This window comes from Anoplolepis gracilipes, chromosome 7 (assembly GCF_047496725.1).
Source record: "Anoplolepis gracilipes chromosome 7, ASM4749672v1, whole genome shotgun sequence".
NCBI lineage: Eukaryota > Metazoa > Arthropoda > Insecta > Hymenoptera > Formicidae > Anoplolepis > Anoplolepis gracilipes.
In genome coordinates this window covers 1,098,183-1,120,080 of record NC_132976.1, presented here as the reverse complement: position 1 = coordinate 1,120,080, position 21,898 = coordinate 1,098,183, and the positions used below count along the sequence as shown (strand labels likewise).

The following is a 21,898-nucleotide window of genomic DNA, read 5'->3' as shown; positions in this document are numbered from 1 at the left end:
ATGTTCGTACATAATTTTACGTAATAAAAAAAAAAAAAAAATAGATAAATTTCTGATGACATATAATTCTGAAGAATATATACTTTTGGAATATTACACTTCACTCGCGATATAATTATCTAAAAGACGTTGATACGTCTCCCCCAACTGAAATTACGCCATTTCCCATAATCGCACTTTATAATGCACCGATCGTTCGTTTTTCTCGCGTGTGAATTTCTACAGCGATATACATCCACGGCGAAAGTCGTAGGACGAGAAAGGTAAAGGTCTATCTACGAGTAATCTCTCTCTCTCTCTCTCTCTCGCTCTCTCTTTTTCTTTCTATCTTTCTCTCCATTCGAGATCGATTCTCTCCCGACTGGAATAGCGAAACTTTTTCCCAGTGATGCGCGCGCGTCACCTCCGAGACAGCATTTTCCAACGACGACAATGTAAATCCCTCGAAAATCTTACACGCGATGCTGCCCCTTGGGGAGAAAATAGATAATAATCGACGAGAGGAGGAAGGAAATGTACGCGAGGGTGCAGGTGCGCCGCGCCGCGCCGCGCCGCGCCACCCCGGTGAGAGAAAAACAGGCGGACGACGTAATGGTGATATCTACGAAACGAGACGCCACTTTATCGATTTGCCTGGAGACGCGCTGGTACTGTACAATACTCGCCCGAGTCCGGCTCGCGCGCGTTTCCAGCACCGACGGCGACGCGACGGTGAGAGATCGGGTTTCGAGGGATCGAACCTCGCGGCGGGAAGCGACGAGCGCCGCCGCCGCCGCCCACCGCGGGGCGAAACGTTAGTTTGTCAAGTTTTATAATGGTCACGCACGTCGTGGAATCGGCAAATTTTAGGCCTTTATCATCGAGATGAAAACATTATTTTACTATTGATTTATCGTAGGGTAAACTAGGGTACGATGGCCATAGGCTGTAATTTTTTCAATAATCGCTACATAGCGCGCTTTTTAGTCATTATCAAAGATAATCGATATTTACAGTAGTTTATGCGCATACATTGTTCGAAATAACGATATTTTGTGAATCTTACATCATATTTTTACTTTTGCCTACCTGCAAAGTTTTTCATTTGTCCACTAAAAACTGTTGCAACGTCGAATAAATGACAGTTGAGCGAGCTATCGTAATCGACGTTAGACATATTATAAAGATATGTAAATTGTTACATGACCTATAATTTTTATTTTTGTTTTCATTATTTTTTTTTATAAATATTATGGCCATCTTTCCGTCACCCTGGTCATCTTTTCCTTAAAAGTTGGGTAAGATGGCCAATGCTTATATCGTACTATTTTGATAATATAAAATTTCTATTGAATATTTTCCTTTTCATTTCGATAATATTACGTAATTTAAGCTTTTTAAGTGAAGATAATACGCCAAGCACTATTAAAAAATAACAAAAATAAAAGTATGTTTTTTGGATTTTAAAAACATAAAATCACATAAAATTTCTATTAAATATTTTCGATAATATTACGAAATTTAAGCTTCAGTGAAGATAATATGTCAAACATTATTAAAAAATAACAAAAATATAAAAGTATGTTTTTTGCATTTTCTATCTCTAAAAGGCTGTAAGATACCAATCAACCCAACTTTATTTGGGCCTTTACGCATCTGCACATAATCTAAAAAAGATCTAAAAAAGAATATCTTTCTCTTATAATTATTAAAACTAAAATAATTCAAATCTTACCTCTTAAGATAATATCTGAGCAACAGACCGCATAGACTCTATTATAGAATAAATAGAATTTGCAGACCATCCTATAAAAGTAACAAAATATCCTCCGATAGATATAAAAATAAGCATTAATAAAATAGAATAATTTAAATAATAAAAATTAGTAATAAACGGATATAATAATCATATAGTTATTTTAACTGCAAATCCTATTAAAGGAGTAAGATGGCCATAGGAGCAAAACCTATGGCCATCTTACCCGAGTTTACCCTATATTATTGTATGTGCTATTTAAATGTCGACATTTTTTTTGTTAATATCAATAATCACGATAGAGAAAAACTGAGAGATGTGACGACTCGTTGTCGTTGTCTCTAGTTTACATTCAGGTCTAGTTGTGATTTTCTCTATCTCGAATATGTATATACATATGTGATATTGAAATCCAAATGCCTGTTGTAACTCGTTTTGGTCAGATCACGAATATAGAGATTCGTCTCTCTGTCTCCCTTTCTCTCTGTCAGTTGTATATACAAATATATCTGTGTGCGCTCAGTCGGCTATCTTATCGCCAACCGACGACACGTAGACGCCAGATGGGATGGAATCGTCCATCTCGTGCTCTCATTCTATATTCCTTGTGTACAGATAATAACAAGATATTCATGCACAAGAGAAAATTGAAAGCAGCCTCGAAATGTCGAATCTGTGATTGTCTAAATTCTTCTCTCAAAAACCCTTATTTTCGGTACAATTCAATTTAAATCTAATTATTCTCTAATTTAATTATCTATTTATTCTCAGACAACTTGCGAAAGAACGTTTAAGTTTTTGCGTTTTTCATTTTTCAATAATTACCATATATTTCGGAATAGTTCTTTCGTTTAAAGAAGAAATAATTATACGGAAAATTAAAATTTCTTTTCGTTAAAACTATTTTCTCTTCGTTATTCTTCGCTTGTTTGCGAATTTTGCCACGAATGTCGGAATTATATCTAGCGGAATATATATTTTTTGTAATCTTTTATTCTGCCTGTATACAGCCTTGTTTTAGCCGTTTATAAATATGACATATCTTTAGAATGTTTATTCTTTAAAGGACGCGCGCTAAGAAAATAATATGACAACCCGCCGAGAAGGGACAGAATTTGATTTTGACCAAGATGCGAGTCAGAGGATTAAATGTAGAGTGTCTTCCAAGATCCTTCCGAGATTAGAAGAAGCATTTACTCCCGCGGCAAGGCGACAACATGGAAATCCGAGTTCCATTGAGAACCTTCGAGACCGCCCCTCGTGAACGCGCGCGAGGGACCGGAAGGGCGAAGGGGTCCCACGGTGGGAAGGGTCGTCGCCCGAAGGGCCGATCGGAACGTAGCTGCTGTTGCCGCTGTTGCTCGTCAAGTCCTCTAAACGGGCTTTTTAATATTTACGAATAACCGGAGCCGATTAATCGCGGAAGCATCAACGAGAGAGAGAGAGAGAGAGAGAGAGAGGGGAGAAAAAGGGTTGAAAGTTTACCTTTTCGTTACCGATACTCAATTTATTATGAGAGAAATCGCAATTTTTCATACGTTATCTCTACGTGACTGTAGACGCTCGCATTTATCGTCCTTGGTGCTTGTAACATATAAATATAAATATAAATTAATTTTTTCAAAATAGGAATTTGTTAGGTAAAATTTATAAATAATAAATAATAAATAAACATTGTATAAATATTTAAGAAATTTCTTAGCAATTTAAATGACAAATAAGCGTCAACTTTTTATTTCTGAGATGTTTGACGTCAAAAGAGTTTCATTCACATACCGTGTGTGTTTTGAAATATTTTTATTCACCGTTCTGTCTGAAAATCGTGATATTTCGCCTCTCCTTTCCAACACAAAGTATATGCGCGCGTTTCGATTTCCCATTGCTGTAATAAGTAATCAGAGGAACAATTTTTCTCTAAAGTAGAACTGTGCTTAGAATGTAGGTTGGCACCACGTTGCCCCGACCACCTTCAATCGTAAAGCGGTCACGGCGCGCGCTGGACGGTAATAAAGTGCAACGGAACAGCAACGTATCGGCCGCTCACGCACACGATGAATAATTTTTCATACGCGCCGGACACAACATTGCACTCCCCGGAGTAACTCCGGTTCCGGGATAATCGCCATTGCGGCGGCGTCGGCGGCGGCGGCGGCGGCGGCGCACATAAACGTCCAGTGCCGTTTGCGCCGTTAAACGCACGTGCGCGTACCTATACGCGTATATTTCTACATTTGTTTACTGACAATCAGCCTGGTTTTCATTTATTGTACAAAGTATGTCTCGGGGCGAAATCATTTTTAACGACAGCTTTCTCAGATTATTTGACGTTGATTTTATCCAATTATTTCACATCTAAAAGGTTACTGTAAATATAAAATTCTCGAGCATGCGGAAAAGTCATTTTTCGAATCGTATAGGGGGAAAAAAAAAAAGAAAAAAGGAAGGAATCGATTTCAAATTTACGGTAGTATCGTAAATTTAACGCACGCTCTTGTTATTTTGATTTTATTAATTGTAGAGCAATAATTATATCCCAATACTCGACGGCGCGTGCATGTTTTCATTTTCCATAATTATGAACGTAAAAACTTTATTGTATCGTGCAACGAGGTGGAATTTCGCATACCTCTAGCTACTGTGAAATTTCTGATAAATTAAGTGAATAAAGTTTTAAACGCGTCTTGCGCAGCCTTCCAAAAAGATGTTGCGTGCCTTTTACGAGACACCTCGGTCCCTCAACTGTTTTTCCGGAACGAAAAATACGATTTTGTCGCGCCACGACGAGGAAAGGAAGCGAGTGGGAAATATGCAAACTATAGATACGATGTTATACTATACGACGTTATACTACAGCTGTACAGCGACCGGGTAGAAAGTAGAAAATTTCTGCCCCTCGCGTTTCCCGCGCCGCCTTCCTTCTGCATTCTGCGTCCCGAGGAACTTTGCACTTTCGCGCGAAGGCGGCGCGCGACTTAATTGGCGCGCGAATGAAAATCTTCCTGCGGAAGAATAGCGTATCGCATCAGAGGAACGCATCACTTAAAAAAAATATTTTCCTAAGTAGATAGATTTAATTAAATTTAGAAAATTTCAATCACAAATATAATTGTCCTTGACAATAGGCCTTAAAGATGGGCATCGCAGACAAATTTTCGGTCTAAATTACACTAATAGTACAGATATAAATTCTGTCTCCGTCATTTAAATTGATCAAGTGCAAAATATAATGCAGTATCGTAGCATTTCTTAATAATTTATCTGTTTCAGTTAATTTTTTACACCTAAACAATTTTTATTCAAGTTGCAACATCATTTTTTTTTTTTTTTTTTTTTTTGAGTGAATATAAAAACAATTTATGATCCATGGAATATACGATCTACATTAAAAATTTTTTAAATAATTAAAAATTTTTAAAGTCAAAATAAAAAAATATAGATATTATAGTCTTCTCTAATCAATTATTTTTATTTATTTTATAACACATGAAACGCCAAATGTGTCTACTTATGTCTACGCTGCAAAAAATATTTTGGAAATGTAGATAGATTTCTAGATGTCTCAATTAAAATTTATCGCTACTTTTTGTATCTGTTGGAATATCGTTTGTCACGTATAGAATTTATAGCAGCAATATTCTAGCAATACCTCTGGAAAATTTAGATCCCATTGCCAAATATTAATCACAAATATAATTGTCCTTGACAATAGGCATCGCAGAAAAATTTTCAGTCTAAATTACACTAATAGTACAGATATAAATTCTGTCTCTGTTAATTTAAATTGATCAAGTGCAAAATATATGCAGTATCGCAGCATTTGCTAATAATTTATCTGTTTCAGTTAATTTTTTACACCTAGAAAATTTTTGTTCAAGTTGCAAGATCATTTTTTTGACTGATTAGGTAGACGGACGGGTGAGCAAATTCGATAAACGAAAGTTTTTACGCGGGAGGGAGGGGGATTCTACGCTTAGTGGAAAAAAATGGTGCATATTTATGGCACACACATATTGAATAGAAAATGCGTAGCTGCAAAAACGATATGCGATCGATAGTTGTATGGAGAACTACGTGGTATAAGAGAAACGTGAGACGCGATTTACAGAGAGAGAGAGAGAGAGAGAGAGAGAGAGAGAGAGAACGTCAGAGTTTTCAAAAATTATCGCAAATTACTTGAAATATATGCGGGGAAATATTCAATTTCTATTCGACCGCATCGTGGGAGCTGCTTTCGGAAGCAGTTTCAAGCAATATCGAAAAGTGGCATTTTCCCCCGAGTGGCGTTTACCTCGCCGGATCACCCTCCTATGTATAACACGTAACATTTATAGAAGAAACGTCGACAGTGGATTGCACGCGCGCGTACGATAGTCGCTCGATTCTTTTTCGGTAGAAATGGGATCGGGGGCATAGCTGAGACTCCTTCATCAAAGGAAAAAACCAATTGTCGACAAACGTCAATGTCGCTATTCGATGTATAACGATCGGAATATTCGTTGCTTTCTTTGGCGAAGAGAGAAAGAGAGAGAGAGAGAGAGAGACGGACGATGGCGATTGGCAGGAATTAAAATATTGAACGTCTCGAGCGTAGAACTGCAGGTAGCCTGCTTCTGATAGTTATATGAGAGGAAGAAAAAGAGCGATATCCAAGAGGCGAGAGAAATCGACACTAGCGTGTAACCGATAACGCGAGTTCGATTTTCGGAAATTGAGTTTGAATAGAGCGCCGTGATTATCGACGGTGATTGTTAAATCTCCGTGCAGAATCCAACAGTACACGTATTCGATGATAACATTCTATTGCATTTAACACGCTATACTGAGCTTTCTAGTGGCGTTAGACCTATATGTGTGTGTAATTGTATCAATCTAGTAATAGTACAAGTAACTTTTCTTTATACACACGAGAGATAAATCTATAAATATATTTTCCACTCTCACATGTATCAACTCAAGATTACTTGAAACAGTTGTTATTCTTCAAAAAAAAAAAGAAATCAGTCAATTTTATCAATGCGGAAACATGTGTCTCACCAATCTCTCGTAAACTTTGTAGACTAATCAGATAACTGTACCGAACGTAATTTTCCCATCGTCATCCGATCCTCGCAGCCTACACGAGCGACTCCACGATGACCCGATGACGAGAACCTGAATGAAACTCGCGGGAGCGACCATCGTCATCCTCCACCTTGCTTTGACGAACAAACATACATATATATCCCGCTTCTCGTGTCGAGCCCAAAAGCCAATTCCCGACGAGCGAGTACACGTCGTGCCGAATAACGTGTGTGACAGGAAGGATACTCGCTTCCTTTGCCGCTTGTTCGTTCGCGGAGAGCGAAGAGAGGGACGGTCGATCGGTAGGAATTAAAATATCGAGCGTCTCGAGAGCGGAGCGAGTGCAGCTCGAAAGCCATGCCGCGGCGAGGGCGGCGGGAAACGAGACGAGAAGAGCGAAGGGAAGAGGAAAAAGAGAGAGAGAGAGAAAGAAAGAGATGGTAGAATCGAGTTGTAGGTCGTGTCGTACTCTCGCTCTCTTTCCCCGCTCTCTTTCTCTCTGTCTCCTTCTCTTTTCCTCTCGTTGCTTGTCGCCATCTTTGTCGCTCTCATCCCGTAGAATCGGCCGGAAAAGAGAGACCAACATACAGACGGAGAACCGCCTTTTGTTCTGGCTCGTCTACCGTTCTTCCCCGCACGCAGCGATCGTCACGTAGCCACCTCTCGTCTCTTTTACACGCATTTGCACGCGTGAACGAATGGTACGTTGGTGGGTGCACGCGCGCGCTTGTGTACGTTGAACGTGTGTGTATGTGTTGTACGTGCACCGGCAATCTGTGTGGACACCCGGTTTCGCCGGGGTGAGGAGGGAGAGGCGGCCCCGATCGATTTTCATCGAGTCTCAAAATTCTCTATGCACATCCCGGCGAGGAGCTAACGTCTCGTACACGCTTCCGTCTCTGTCCTCTCTCTCCTCTCTCTCTCTCTCTCTCTCTCTCTCTCTCTCTCTCTCTCTCTCTCTCTCTTTCTCTCTTTCGTCATGTCTCTAAATGCAGATTGAATTTATTCATTTGCTCCTCTCGTACAAGGGTTTGCGACAACGTTTGATCGGTCACCGGGTTACGCTAAGGCCAGCAAACCCGCTTTTGCCGGCTTTTCGAATAATTATACCGATGTCCTCGAAATATTCTCTCTAGCTCTCTCTTTCTCTCTCACTCAACGCAATAAGCTTTTCCATTCATACTCGCCCATAGTCTTGAAGTCGATAAATCTTTGTGTGAAATAATTCAACTCATTGTCAGAAGCTCACTTTCTCCACGTGTTCTACATATAATTATACCGTAGCTTGTTATGTGTATTTCATAAAAAAAAAAAAACTTTCATTTATGTATGTTAAATAATTTGAGAGTAAGATTACTTTCGTAAAAATAATATTTGTTTTACGATTATATTATATCGCTTTCTAGATTCTTTTCTCGAATTTCGTCATTAGCGAGTGTTTTAAAACACGTACTGTTTCATTTTTCAAGTCTCGAAGAAGAAAAGGTTTGCCTTCTCCGCGTCAGTTTCAGCCAGGCAATACACTTTATAACTTATACACTTATGCTCATTGCTCTCTCTCTCTCTCTCTCTCTTTCTCTCTCCTTGACGTTTAATTCTGGCTCATCGACCGATCCATCCATTCAACGAGACGAAACTTCCGATGACATACATACGTATATATCTATATGTAGATACAAGAACGAAAGAGAAAAAGACGAAATGAGGGAGAGAGAGAGAGAGAGAGAGAGATTTTGAGCGAGCGAGAGACAACGTACGTCAGACTTCGATTCAAGGAACAACTTTGCGCTGTAGCTTCACCGGAACGATTTGCAAGACTTCTTCGATATGCGTGGTGGTATTCACTGATAGCGAATCCACATTTTATCGCGCAGAATTCGCGCGGGTAAACACGCCGGATTTTCTAACGCGAGACGTGACGCTCTCTCAGGTATTTTTTTCCGCGCGAAATAAAGATCGCTCATCGAATCATTATTAATCCGCGTTTGTTTCGTTAAACAAAAAGTATATGCATTTGGAAATGAATAAAAAAACCAAACGTGTTCTAGTAGATTATGAATCGAACGCGATTGTGAGAATGTATGTATAACAATTTTATTCTTTATTTCATTTATTTTATTTCATGGATTTTAATATGCTTTTATTAAAAAAAAAAAAAAGAAAAAAAAAAAAAAAGAAAAAAAAACAAGAATTTACAATCACGAGGACCAATAAGTACGTACATTCTAGATTCTCTGTACGCATCTGGATCTCTATATACATATACATCTAGATTCTCTCTTTGTACAATCGTAATACATCCGTAAATACATCCTTAAACGATATCCAGTGGCACTTTACACGATACCTACGATACGGTTTATGAAAGATCACTCTCCGCTATCGAGTACATTTACATTTTACAGTACCACGTCTCCCCTCTGACATTATTCTTAGCAAACACCCTCCGATAACGCCATGGTGTTGTCCGCGGAAAAAACGATTCTCACAACTAAAACCCAGAATGCATAGGCAGAGTCCTATCGCGAAACGATACTCCTCTCTTGCCCTCGAGAAGAATATTCCATTCTCGATCCTCTTCGATGTTACTCGACCATCCTCTCTATCTCTCTCTATGTATATATGTATATATGTATATATCTTTTTGTAGTAAAAGGTATGCGTTTGTGTGTATGCATCGGACGAGAAAGAGAGAGCAAAGGACAGAGATGGAAGGACGAGGGACTATGTGAAATATATCTCGAACGGAGGAGGGAGAGAGAAAGAGAGAGAGAGAGAGAGAGAGAGAGAGAGAGAGAGAGAGAGAGAGAGGACGACCGGAGAATATACGGGGGTAGAGAAAAACGCGCGAGTTTAGTTTGCGGTGCGGCCCTCCGTTCGAGGCGCTTTACACACCGGGTATCTCGTAATTGAGCAGACACGAGCCACCGAACGAACGAACGAACGAACGAACGAACGAACGAACGAACGAACGAACGAACGAACCCGCCGTGAGAGGAAAAGAACGAAAGAGCGAGAAAGAGATACCAGTCCGTTCCACCCGGAGAATCATCCCTATTTCTGGCCTATTGCGGGGTCGGTCTCTTACGCAGTATCCGAGACAGATTTCGTGTACCTTGTTTACTTAACGTCACCGAACGCGCGATATGTGATTAATTGCACCGACAATTTGTTTTTCTTGTTTTTGCAAATTAGTCTTTAAACCTGCGTGTCAAAGATATCGTCGCAAATTTTATCTCTGGAAAAATTGGATCGACAACGAAAAGTATGTTTTTTATTTAAACCTATTATTTCGATGCGCGAGAAAAAAATGTGACACTCATAATCTTATTCCGTATAATAAAATAAGACAAAAACATAAAAGTATTGTACATAATACTACGGGGGATTTAATGTAATTGTACGAGGAAAAAATTTATTCACCTTGTATAAAATATAGTTTTTGATATATGTAGTTTTGAAAAAAAATTATTCGATTCACAATTGTATGTAGTACATTTGTTTGATTTTAAAAGTGATTAAATAAAAAAGCTTTATTCTCGGTTTATTATCTGCGTGCAGCGTAATCTCGATATTAAAGTAATAAAAAAAAAAAAAAAAAAAAAAAAAAAGAAAAACAGAGACGCTAAAAATTTCACAGGCCAAACTAAATCTCCCCTAATAAATTTACTCGTATTATCTCCGAAGCAGAATTAAAGATTCGATCGACTCGATGTAAATATCTAACAAAGACACTTACCATCCACAGGAGCGATCGCAACGCTCGTCACAAATGATAGATAGATAGATCTAAAGTATGAATTTTAGATTGCGCCTTCTCTAAGAGATTTATAGTCACGGATGACGTCGCACTGCTCGCCGCGGGTAGCTTATCGATAATAATTCATAGAGTCGTGCAACTTGTATTGATCAGACATTTACCTCCACAATTCTTTTCAACCTTTCATAGGAGGACAAGAATTGTGCTTTTATTACTTATCCAAGTAACATCTAAATCTATGCTCTTCGACTAATCAATTTAATACAAGAATCTAAAAATCATCAAAAGTAATTAATAAAATCGATAATGCCGAAAATTATTATTTATTCTACATTCGAGGTAAAAGGGAGACTTTTTGAAATTTTATATATAAGAGAAGTATAAAAATTGCATGATTTTAGTATGACAGGTATGAGAGAAATTCCTAGAAGGATTGATAAAAATTTATTCCAAGGAATTTCCATTATTGTGACCGCAGCTATTGTAAACCACACGACTCGCGGTCAATAACAGAAATTCGGTTCGTATTACAATGCTGGAATCTAATCGCATTTCTCAATTTTTTTTTTTTTTTTTTTTTTTTTTTAAAGATACTCGCTCCATCACGCGCAACTGTATTACTGATATTAATACTTGCGTGTACATATAATAATAATTTTTTTCGAAAAAATTGTTAATAGCTCTTGGTCGAGGAAGAGGCTCGGGAAACATCAATCTCAGGTGGTTACTGCGCGATCCTTGGAACACACTTTGATGAGAATCCTCCTCAAAAAGCCTCTCGCGGAGTCGCTTACGCTTAACAGTCTCTCACAGCGACTGCGATTTTCTTCTAAGAATAAACTGCGCGCGCGCGCACACACAACTCTGAAGCCCGTGCTTTGACTACATCTCCGTGGGATCTGACGGGATTGCCGAAGGGTTAAAAGGGTTAAGCAGTCGAGACTCTGTGTGCGAGTTAGCAAGGGTCGTACGCGGTCGGTATCTTGTCTGGGGCGAATTCGCGAAGCGGGACGATCAAGTTTGCCAAACTACCCGATGCCCAAATATATGATTAACTCAAATAATTTTGCTTTCCCGTACCTGTGTGTGTGTGTGTGTGTGTGTGTGTGTGTGTGTGTTTACAAATGCGCGTGTAAAAATAATTGAAAGTAATTTCCGGGAGGAGTTTCTACAGAAATGCGATTTGAGTAAATGTCTGTAATAATTGCTACTGCAGCGAAAAATCATTTTTTTTTCAATACCAATCGACAAAACTACCATAGAAATTAAATGTATAAATGCTTTTAAGGAGGGGCAAGAAGTTATTTTTTAACGAGTTATAAATAACCAAATTATATAAATAAATTTATTGAACATTTTTCATTAAATCGTTATGAGAAATTGCGTGTATGCGTGGAGACAGTGGGTTCCGGCCCCCGCAGGGGGCCTTCACTTCCGACAAGAAGTGGAAAACTTAACTCAAACTTATTTCCATTTAAAATCGGAATTGAGTTTGAGGTAGGTTATTTTTTTCGAAAGTGGAGGCCCCCCCCCCCCCGCAGGGGGCCGGAACCCACTGTCTCCACTGTATAAAAGCATTTATACATTTCACTTCTATGGTAGTTTTGTCGATTGGTATTGAAAAAAAATTGATTCTTCGCTGCAGTAGCAATTATAGACGTTTACCACGATTTGTATTGGAGAGAGTCGTGTTATTGAAATTTTAAGATAACTAGAGTATCAATCGGATCGTTTTATATAATTTATAGATTCTTCTTTGTGTTTCGCGGGAAACATGGAGATTTAATATCTCACGAAGGACGATGTCGCGTGTATACACCGTGGCTGGCTGTTGCACGACGCGCGGGAGAGAAAGGAAGTTTACCGTAGAAAACAGCTCGAAAGTTGCGCGACCGCGGTGCGCAGCCTTCACTTTGTAACGAAGTGTATTCTGCTATCTCGCGTTACCGAAGAAATCCGGCGAGAGATCGTTTTTTTAAAAACACTCCGAAATGAGTTTGATCTCTATGCGAGTATCGTGACACCGTGTATGAGTGTTGTACAGGTTTGTTGCTTTTCACAAGTCTCTCTCTGTCATCCGTTCTATGTGTCTATCTCTCTCTCTTTCTCTCTCTCTCTCTCTCTCTCTCTCTTTCTCTTTGTCACCCGGTAGGCAGGAATATCTCGCTTTGGGTCGATAACTCACGTGACTCTGTGTTACAGCACGAGAGTCGAGGTAAAGTTCCGATATCTCTCCCCGTCGATTTTCGTAAATCTAGATTTACGAGTTCTCGTCTTTCCTCGGGGAAAACGCCGACTGATATCTCGTCAATTAGACACTCGCGAGAGCGACTTGATACGCGAGAGTTGGCAGTTTGTAATAATTGATACGATTAGGAGAAAGTAGGGTAAGAGTCTATGACCCCCTCGTAGCAGGTGGAATACGCAAACAGGAGCAAGAATCGTGCTGTTGGCCGAGCATTTCAGCAGAAAGCATTTTTTTTTTTTTTTTTTTTTTTTTTTTTTCTTTACGCGCGTCTGCCCCGTGTTTCGATATAATAATAAATATAATACGTTTTCTATATATATAAGTTCTATATATATAATTTTTTCTCTGTATGAATAAAAATGTGTATATATTTACACTCGTCGGTGAAAATCCACTTTCAAATAATTCGACATTTTTGCAATAAAGTTTTTTTTTTTTTTTCGAAATACATATGATTCAATTATGTGATTAATAATTTTAATTTAAATGAGCGATATATTAACGAACGAAAGATACCGTTCTTAATTTGTGCATTTAAAAACACAATTTTGTTGGCAAAAAGATTAGCATCGTTCACCTGCCATTAGTTGTCTGAGAACAGTATTTTCCCGTCTGTCACTCTCGAGACTCGAGAGCATTATTCCGTTTCGCTCGATTACGCCTCTTTGGCCCCCGCCTGTTGTCATTGTCGGTGTTTTTAGAGTCGGAAAATTTTAATCTCGATTTTAACACGTGTACTATCCTTACGTGGTTTCTCTCTCTCTCTCTCTCTCTCTCTCTCTCTCTCTCTCTCTCTCTCTCTCTCTCTCTTTCTCTGTCGGGCGCAGTGATATTCGCTGTTATTCAATTTTGCGGCAACGAGATACGCGACCGAAAAGAAAACGAGTACCGCTACGACACGAGAGTTCCGAGTCGTTTTCCCCTCTGCGCTGTTCACTCCTTTCCCTCCTCTCCCCTCCCCCCTTTTCTATTCGACCCGCATCGCAGAAGGGAGAGACCTATCCCCACGATAGGCGACCGCTGCTCTTGTGCCACCGCTTCTCCTTGTGGCCGTCTCGCTGTAGCTTCCACTTCCTCGATCGTCCTTCGTGAGTACATTGCAATTTTTCTCGGTTAGCGAGAAACGGCCAACTCGCGCCGGCCTCACCGAGGCCGACATGCGAATCGCGCTGTGAGAAAATCCCAACTATGCCTCGCGCGCGCACTCCTTTTCTCTCTCTCTCTCTCTTTCATGTCGACTCTCTCGCCGGTCTTTACATAAATCGTTGTATAATCGATGTGGCAATATCGAAATCCGATGTTAAAAACATTCAATTCAGGGCAAATATATATATATATATATATAGTTAAATAGGATAAAGGATAGGAGGATTCGTCGACGCGTTGTCTCTCGAACTCTCGGATCTCTTGTAATCTCGTCCCAGTGAATCCCTTTGCGCGCAAGGATTCCGTGCAAGATTCTGTTTCATGGAAATTTTCTCATTCGTCGAGACAAAACGCGTCTGCATAATTCGGCAGGCGAGTTTCTAGCGGTAGTTTGCGCAAAAGTTCGCAAACACGTTTGCATTTTGAAGTTATTTTCGTGCGCAACAAAAGTCACAAAATTGATGATTTATCGAACGTGAATGTGAGAGAGATAAAATCACCGCCGACAGCTATATAGACTTGTTTCCGATAGGGTTATACGTGTATAATGATTATAATTTACTGCCATAAGTGAGCTATTGTATTTTTGAAACATCAGGAATTCTATCTGTGAGTCACGACTTGTGAGAATATTCGAAAAATAATTTGAATATTATTTATCATACAGACTTAACTCTTCAGAGGTTCTTTTCACTTTTCAATACCTCTTCAAATAAGGATAAGAATAACGGTATAGGAATAAAATGTGTATGTTTTTCTTTCTTTATCTAAAGAATCTTAAACATTTGAAAAATGGTCGTCTATTCTACAAAATTAGAAATATTTTCTACCTGGGTTTCTAGCTAGTGTTAGAAATAATAATAAGCTTGTTGTTGTGTCTCTTCTTTGGTCTATACCCATTAAAACGTTTGGAGACTTTGACGAAGGAAGAGGGGAGTCATGTATTTTACAAAAGACGGACAAGGAAGAGAGTGCCGAACGTGCACCGAGACCAACTAGCCGAGGCTGAAAGCTGGGACGAGCTTGTCTAGAAAGAGATAGAAGAGGAGGGAATGATGCGCGGTGTGCAAGAGCGCAAAATGGAAACCCGCTCGGTACTCGTTTGCACGTAGCGGTATTCGCTCGTAGAACTGACTGAGAAATGATGCGCCATGTCCGATGTTTTAAGTACGATTATGCGAAAGGAACGATGTTAAAGCGTCCACGTGGAATCATAATTCGACACTGATCCTGAATATTTGATCCTGAAAGAATCGAAAAATCTCCTGAATATATATAGAGTAAACTCTCGGATAAGATGGCCATAGCTTTTTAAATTGCAAAAAACATACTTTAATTTTGTTGTCTTTTAATACTGTTTGACATATTATCTTTTTTCACTTAAGAAACTTAAATTACGTAATATTATCGAAATTAAAAGGAAAATATTTCATAGAAATTTTATATTATCAAAATAGGACAACATAAGCATTGGCCATCTTACCCGACTTTTAAGGGAAAAAGATGACCATAATATTTATCAAAAAATAGTGAAAACGAAAATAAAAATCATAGGTCATGTAACAATTTACATATCTTTATAATATGTCTAACGTCGATTACGATAGCTCAACTGTAAAAAAATATAATATAAGATTCGCAATATCGTTATTTCGAACAATGTATGCGCATAAACTACTGTAAATATCGATTATCTTTGATAATGATTAAAAAAGCGCCCTATGTAGCGATTATTGAAAAAATTACAACCTATGGCCATCATATCCTGGTTTACCCCATATATGCTCGGAACATCTCGAAGGGAGAGAGAGAGAATTCCGGCCAGGGAGAAATGCAAAACCATTTGTGTGTAACATTCTTTTTCATAATTTTATTGCCAGAGTAACTTTTCGTAAATTACTTGTACGTATAAACAGTAAAATGTGTGTACGATTTGTGCAAAGTACATACTCTATTGGCCAAACCTACTCTTCGTTTCGTGGATGGGCGAATATGTTTCGCTCAACTTTTGACTTTGGTCGAATATATTTCGGCGTGTATCTTGCTGCCCGCCCCTTATTTCGCGAAAGTAAATTGAGGAGATAAAAATTTTCTGTATTCTCGAGCGCATACGTTGCAGTTTTGTACCAGCCAGAAGAGGAGCGGAAAAATACAAGCACACGGGACATCTCTCTTCTCTTGTCACTAAAGTACTTTTAACCCTCTCATACTTGCTCCCTCGAGTCTTGCCGAATCTCTCATTAAATTTTATTAGAGGGGTAGCCGACAAATTTGGATAATGTTATTCGAACAAATTTTTTTTTAATGCGAATTAACGATTAATCTCGCACAACCGCTATTATGGATTGAAAAATATTTTAAACGAAAGATACGGTGGAATACTTTATTAATTATATATATATATATATATAATAATTTAAAGATTTTCTTATCCGCGATTTAGAATTAAAAAGAAAATAAATTTTCCATTGAGATAAAATAAATGTAGGAACGTAAAACATTTCGCGTCATTAAATTTTTAAGTTATATGAAGTCTCTTTTGGACTGCCATTACGGCAGGATTACAGCGAGAGGAGAGTCTGGTCGCTTCGTCTCTCTCTTTCGTGTAATTTACATCGAGCAGGGGTTATCGGCCGACTTTCTTTTATTTCGTGCTGCTATATCCGGTGACCCAGGTGATCCGCACACAGTTATCCCTCATACCATCGACTGTGTGTAGCGGTGTTTTAATCCCTCCGTTCGAGAATACCATCTCATATACATTTGATGGCGATTTGCAATTCGACAAATGAAATTAGATCGTTAAACGGCATTTCGTTTTCTCTCTCTCTCTCTCTCTTTTGTTATTCGCGATATTAGCTCTCTAGATGTAGATAGATACGTTAAAGTGGCGCGACAAGAGTTGCAATCTAGTAATCTTCCTATAGCATATATAGATTGTCTCTTGTGATAAGAATATTAAATTGGAAATTATACGTATATCGTATATTAGAAGCTTAAAAGTATATCATTTTTATTTTAATTTTTAAATTATTAACGCACAAAAATCACAAGGACACTGATATAATTCTTTGTTTAATTTTAATTTGAATTTTAATTTGAAGATTGATCTAAAAGAGAGATCAATTTAATGTTCAACATTGAAAAAAAAAAAAATTGTAACAACATGTTAAACTTTTTCAAAATAGAAAAATCAATTTCGGATTGATGCCGGAATACTTTAATTGGAAAGTACAGCGATAATTGTAGGGGACAGTGCGCGAAATAAATAATCCAATATAAAACGAATGGTTTTATATTACATAGCGCGATCGAACTTCAAATAAACTGTACCGCGCTGCTAGGTATTTAATAATAAGCGTACCGAAATTAATTCGGGATACTGGTAATTGTAATCCACACGGTGATCGATAACTCGATGCAATAACTATTTGGAGAAAGACCGGATGTAATCGCGAAAATCGTGATATCTCTCCACGTGACAAATATATCGTCTATAATCAAATGGAATATTTTATACAAGATACGAACGCATACACACACCAACGAGAACGCAAACTACAACATTATTACACACGAAACAAGGCCAGTGGAAAGCTAAACGCAATCGTTGCACCTGCTGAGAGTGACCTCGCGTTTACAAAGGTAAAAAAACATATATAGAAAACGTTTCTACGCGTTATACCAATTATTATTATTATTATTGTTATTATTGTTATCATTATAAATATGTAATTATTTATAATAGCATATTAGAAAAGAAATAATTTTCTTTTCTCGCACCCGAGAGAATTTTCGACATTTGACATTCGCAGCTCTTTTTATCTGAAATCTCCGAGAGGCAGCAGGCCAGCTTCTCTACCTAATGCTCCATGATCATGACGACATTAAGCACGCTCGCGAACACGTACGTGACGGCGCGGCGTGTAATTTACAACGTATCCCGTTGCGTTGCGCGAGCGCATTTTCAGCTTTAATCAAAAGAGCAGCGCGGCACACGACGATAATAATGCGACAACGACGAGAACGACGAGAACGACGACAACGACGAGAACGACGACAACGACGACATTTCCTGCGCACCGAAAAGTTCAACGGTGTTGGTTAACAAAGTGCACCCCCGCGCGATTTTTTACGCCCACGTTTTCACGTCGTACGCCCGCCACGTGGGTGTCATCGCCGACGCGGTATCCTTTACGCAAACGCAATGCGTATCGCGTAACGTATTTCGCCGTCTTGTCTATTAAACGGAACGGCAAACCGCCCCCGCCCCATTCCGTTTTAACCCGACTCTTTCACATCATCCCCTGGCCGTCTGTCCGCCCGCACCATCCCTCGGTAGTCTTTTGTCCGACGACAACGTCATTTCCATCTGGTCATTTCAGATTTACACATCGTCAATTTTGCGAGAGAATTATTTATTACATTTCTGGATAACAAATTTTTAATTCAATACAAAACATATTTATTAATATAATAATTACAATACTTTTTTTGTTTTTTTTTTTTGATCGATAAATCATCATTAGATTGCTAGTATTATTTTTAATTATTTAGATTGCTATTATTTTTATTAATATTGTAGAATCAAATTTATTTGAATAAAATCAGAGGAAATAAATTTCGCTCGCAATTAAATAAAGGAAAGTCATCGAAACGTAGATTTCGACGATATGCGCAACGAGCAGATTTTTTTTCACCGTACAAAACAGGAAAATTCTGTTGAAAAATAAATAAAACCTCTGCTTTGCGTGCGTTAAAGATACATTATCCGTTATTCTTAACAATAAACATTTAGTAAAGTTATTAATATTATCATCTATTTAACGAGACTAATGTAGAACTAATCAAACGTTGTTACATTTATATAATTACTCTCTCATTTGTTACAAAGATGTATATACATAATTATATATATATATATATATATATATATATATATATATATATATATATATATATATTTGTATATGTATTTTTTTATTCCTCCAAATTATTCCTTTGATAGGAAAAATTCAACGAGTTTATGTAACGTCGCGTCGCAAAGAAACGAGCTGTCGGGCGAAAATGGTTAACGCTTATCAATGAGTAATTTCGAGAGTCAGCTGGCGGAGGCGGTGCTCGCGAACGTGCCGTGTCAAAGATAAGCCCGTGCAATATGTAAGGTAGCTACTGAGGCATCGGCGGAGGTAATTTTCATGAAAATACGCGAGGAACCTCTTTGACCCTCCAAAACACGTGGAATACACTTTGAATGTACACTACGTTTCAGAGCAACAATCGAATACTGGAACACGGAATCGCTGGAGCGTCGACCGCGCTAGATATATTCTCTCTCTATCTCTCTCTGTCTCTCTCTCTCTCTCTCTCTCTTTCTCTCTCTCTCTCTCCTTTCTATTAATCCGCGGAACTCTCTCCGAAAGTCAATAAAACAGTCTTCTCGAGCGCGCGCTTCGAATTTTACACTATCCTTCTCGATCACGACCGATAAGCAAACCATCGTCCCACGCTAAGTAATGCGTCGTATACGATATCTCTAGGTACATACGTACTTGAAACTTGCAATTATCACGACAATAAAACGTTCCGAGTGAATACTCTGTCGAGAGACTCTCAATTTTGCGAATCTCGGAGGGAACGAAATCTCCAAGCGTACATCGAGTTTTACTTTGTAAAATAAGTTCCGTCGTTTTACGTAGGAAAATGTCAATAATCATGATTTTCACTATACGTACTTTTCCTTGTGCGAGTGGGTCGACATTTGTAGTACGTGGAAAAAAATTCTATTCCAGAGACGCTGACCAAATGTATAGAGAGCCAACGATAAAACGAGACGATGTAATACTACATGTAAGATAAAGTAGGTATATATAACTATATATTTATTTATGTTAATTTGTCTTTGTGTTTCTTGACAAATAAATCGAGAGCAATGACCTCTGTGAAAGAGAGAGAGAGAGAGAGAGAGAGAGAGAGAGAGAGAGAGAGAGAGAGAGAGAGAGAGAGAGAGAGAGAGAGCCAGGGTCAATTTCTCCTTCGACCATAATAATATCGCGAAAAAATTTCGATTGCGCCTATCTCTACAGATATATTCGGATGTCTGGCTAATGTCGCAATAAGGCGTCGGTATCGCGGGGCGTCTTGCTCCGTTTTAAAATAGAGGGAGTCTTTCAGTCGATCACGCTGATGGTCGCACACGGTATACGGAACAAAATCAATCTGACGAAGGAACGATCCAATCTCGCAGCATTCACATCTTGACGCGAGGGGAGAGAGCTCTTAATACTCTTAATACGAATTAAATCTATAAACGCGCGTGCGAAAATAAGAATTATTTTCCCTCTCGGATCGCTGTCTCTCGTCGTAGTGTGCGCGCCTTTGGGGAAAAATCGCGTTGTATCTCTCTCTCGTGTACCGAAGGACGCGGCTTTAAGCGCCGTTGGGTGAAGGAGGAGAAGAAGAAGGCGGTGAAGGAAGAGGAGGAGGTGGAGGAGGAGGAGGAGGAGGAGGAGGAGGAGAAGGAGGAGGAGGAGGAGGAGGAGGAGGAGAAGGAGGAGGAGGAGGTGAGACGTGTGTCTGTATATCCGTGCGCACCGACGGTGTGGTAAAAGAGACCGAAGCGGTATAGATGGCCCCGTACGCGCGCTGCTAGTCGGCAGCGAAGAGGGGGGCGAAGGGGATTCGAGCGGGCGGAGGAGTCGGAGGCCGAGGGGTCAGAGCGGAGGGGAAACCGACTCGGAACTCGTGTCGTAGCGGTACGACGCTCGGTCGGGTATCTCCGCGTCGTGGCCCACACGCTCGGCCGGTGTCGGCTGTCCTGTCGGCTCGCATACGCTCGGTACGCTCAGTCGTCATCAGTCGTCCTCGGGCCTCGTTTGCGCGTGGACGTTAGCTGGAGCCGAGTGCAGTGACGTATCACTTTCGGCGCGTGTGTATCTATATCGAAGACGAGAGATAGTCTTTCTTTCTTTCTCTCTCTCTCTCTCTCTCTCTCCTTCTCTGTTCGCGAGTAATCCAAGTCCAATTTTTCCGATATACAGACATACATATATATATATATATATATATATATACTTATATACATATATATATATATATATATTGAAGTGAATTCGAGTAAACAGGCGCGCGCGAGTGTTTTGTATGTACGCGCGGTTCACGTGTGGGAGCGCGGCTGGTTAACGGTAGCGCGTCTGACGTTGTCGGTATACGGTGTGTGTGCATTTTATATATTATATATATATATCTAGTGACACATAGAGAGATAGTATAAATATATATATATATACACGCATATATTGGTATATATAAATACATTGCTTACGTGAGAGAGAGGTGGACATTGTAAATTCTTTTGTGAACTCGTGTAAAGTACGAATTAATCTTTCGTCGTCAACGCGACAAGAGATAAGAGAGAAGAAGCGTGGTCTCATACAAGAGAGAGAGAGAGGCGAATCGAGAGGAATCCCGCGACGAGGGGATTCACACAGCAAAGAAGAACAAAGGACATCGAACGTGCCCGCTGCTCGGCCGTGGCGGAAGCGCGAAGGCCTACGTGCGCGAGGACCGTCTTTCTACCGTTTCCCCCTGTCTCTCCCTGTAGAGAGCTCGATAACTCTCTCTCTATCTCCGAGACGCTGACAACGTTCGCTTACTCTCACCGCGCTACAACAACTACGTGCCTGCGAGCAACGAACAACGGCTACGGGAGAGAGCGGCGGACTCGGTTTTCGTGTCTTGAGGTAAAGTGATTTTCAATGATGTCATAAAACAAGGGGGAGAGAAAGAGAGAGAGAGAAAGAGAGCGCGCGATGTCAAGTTGAGCAACCTTCGGCCGTACATACGCCACCAAGCGTCCTTCCCTCTTCCCCCTTCCCCCTTCCCCCTTCCCCCTTTGCCGCTTTATAATTCTCCGTTACTCCTCCTCGTCAGAGGGGAGGGGGGGGGG

The 21,898-nt window shown here is 39.6% G+C and overlaps 1 protein-coding gene across 3 annotated transcripts in view; it reads left to right on the top strand.

Annotated features, from left to right (window-relative positions):
- LOC140667852 (uncharacterized) overlaps positions 1-21,898 on the top strand; it is a 133,658-nt gene that overhangs the window by 73,736 nt on the left and 38,024 nt on the right. The window contains exon 1 of one of the 3 annotated variants that reach the window (XM_072896142.1): positions 20,640-21,692. The exons of the other annotated variants lie outside the window; for them this stretch is intronic. The gene's annotated coding sequence lies outside the window, so the exon portion shown is untranslated. Of the gene's footprint in view, positions 1-20,639; positions 21,693-21,898 lie in introns of those variants that run through there. 3 annotated transcript variants of the gene reach the window in all.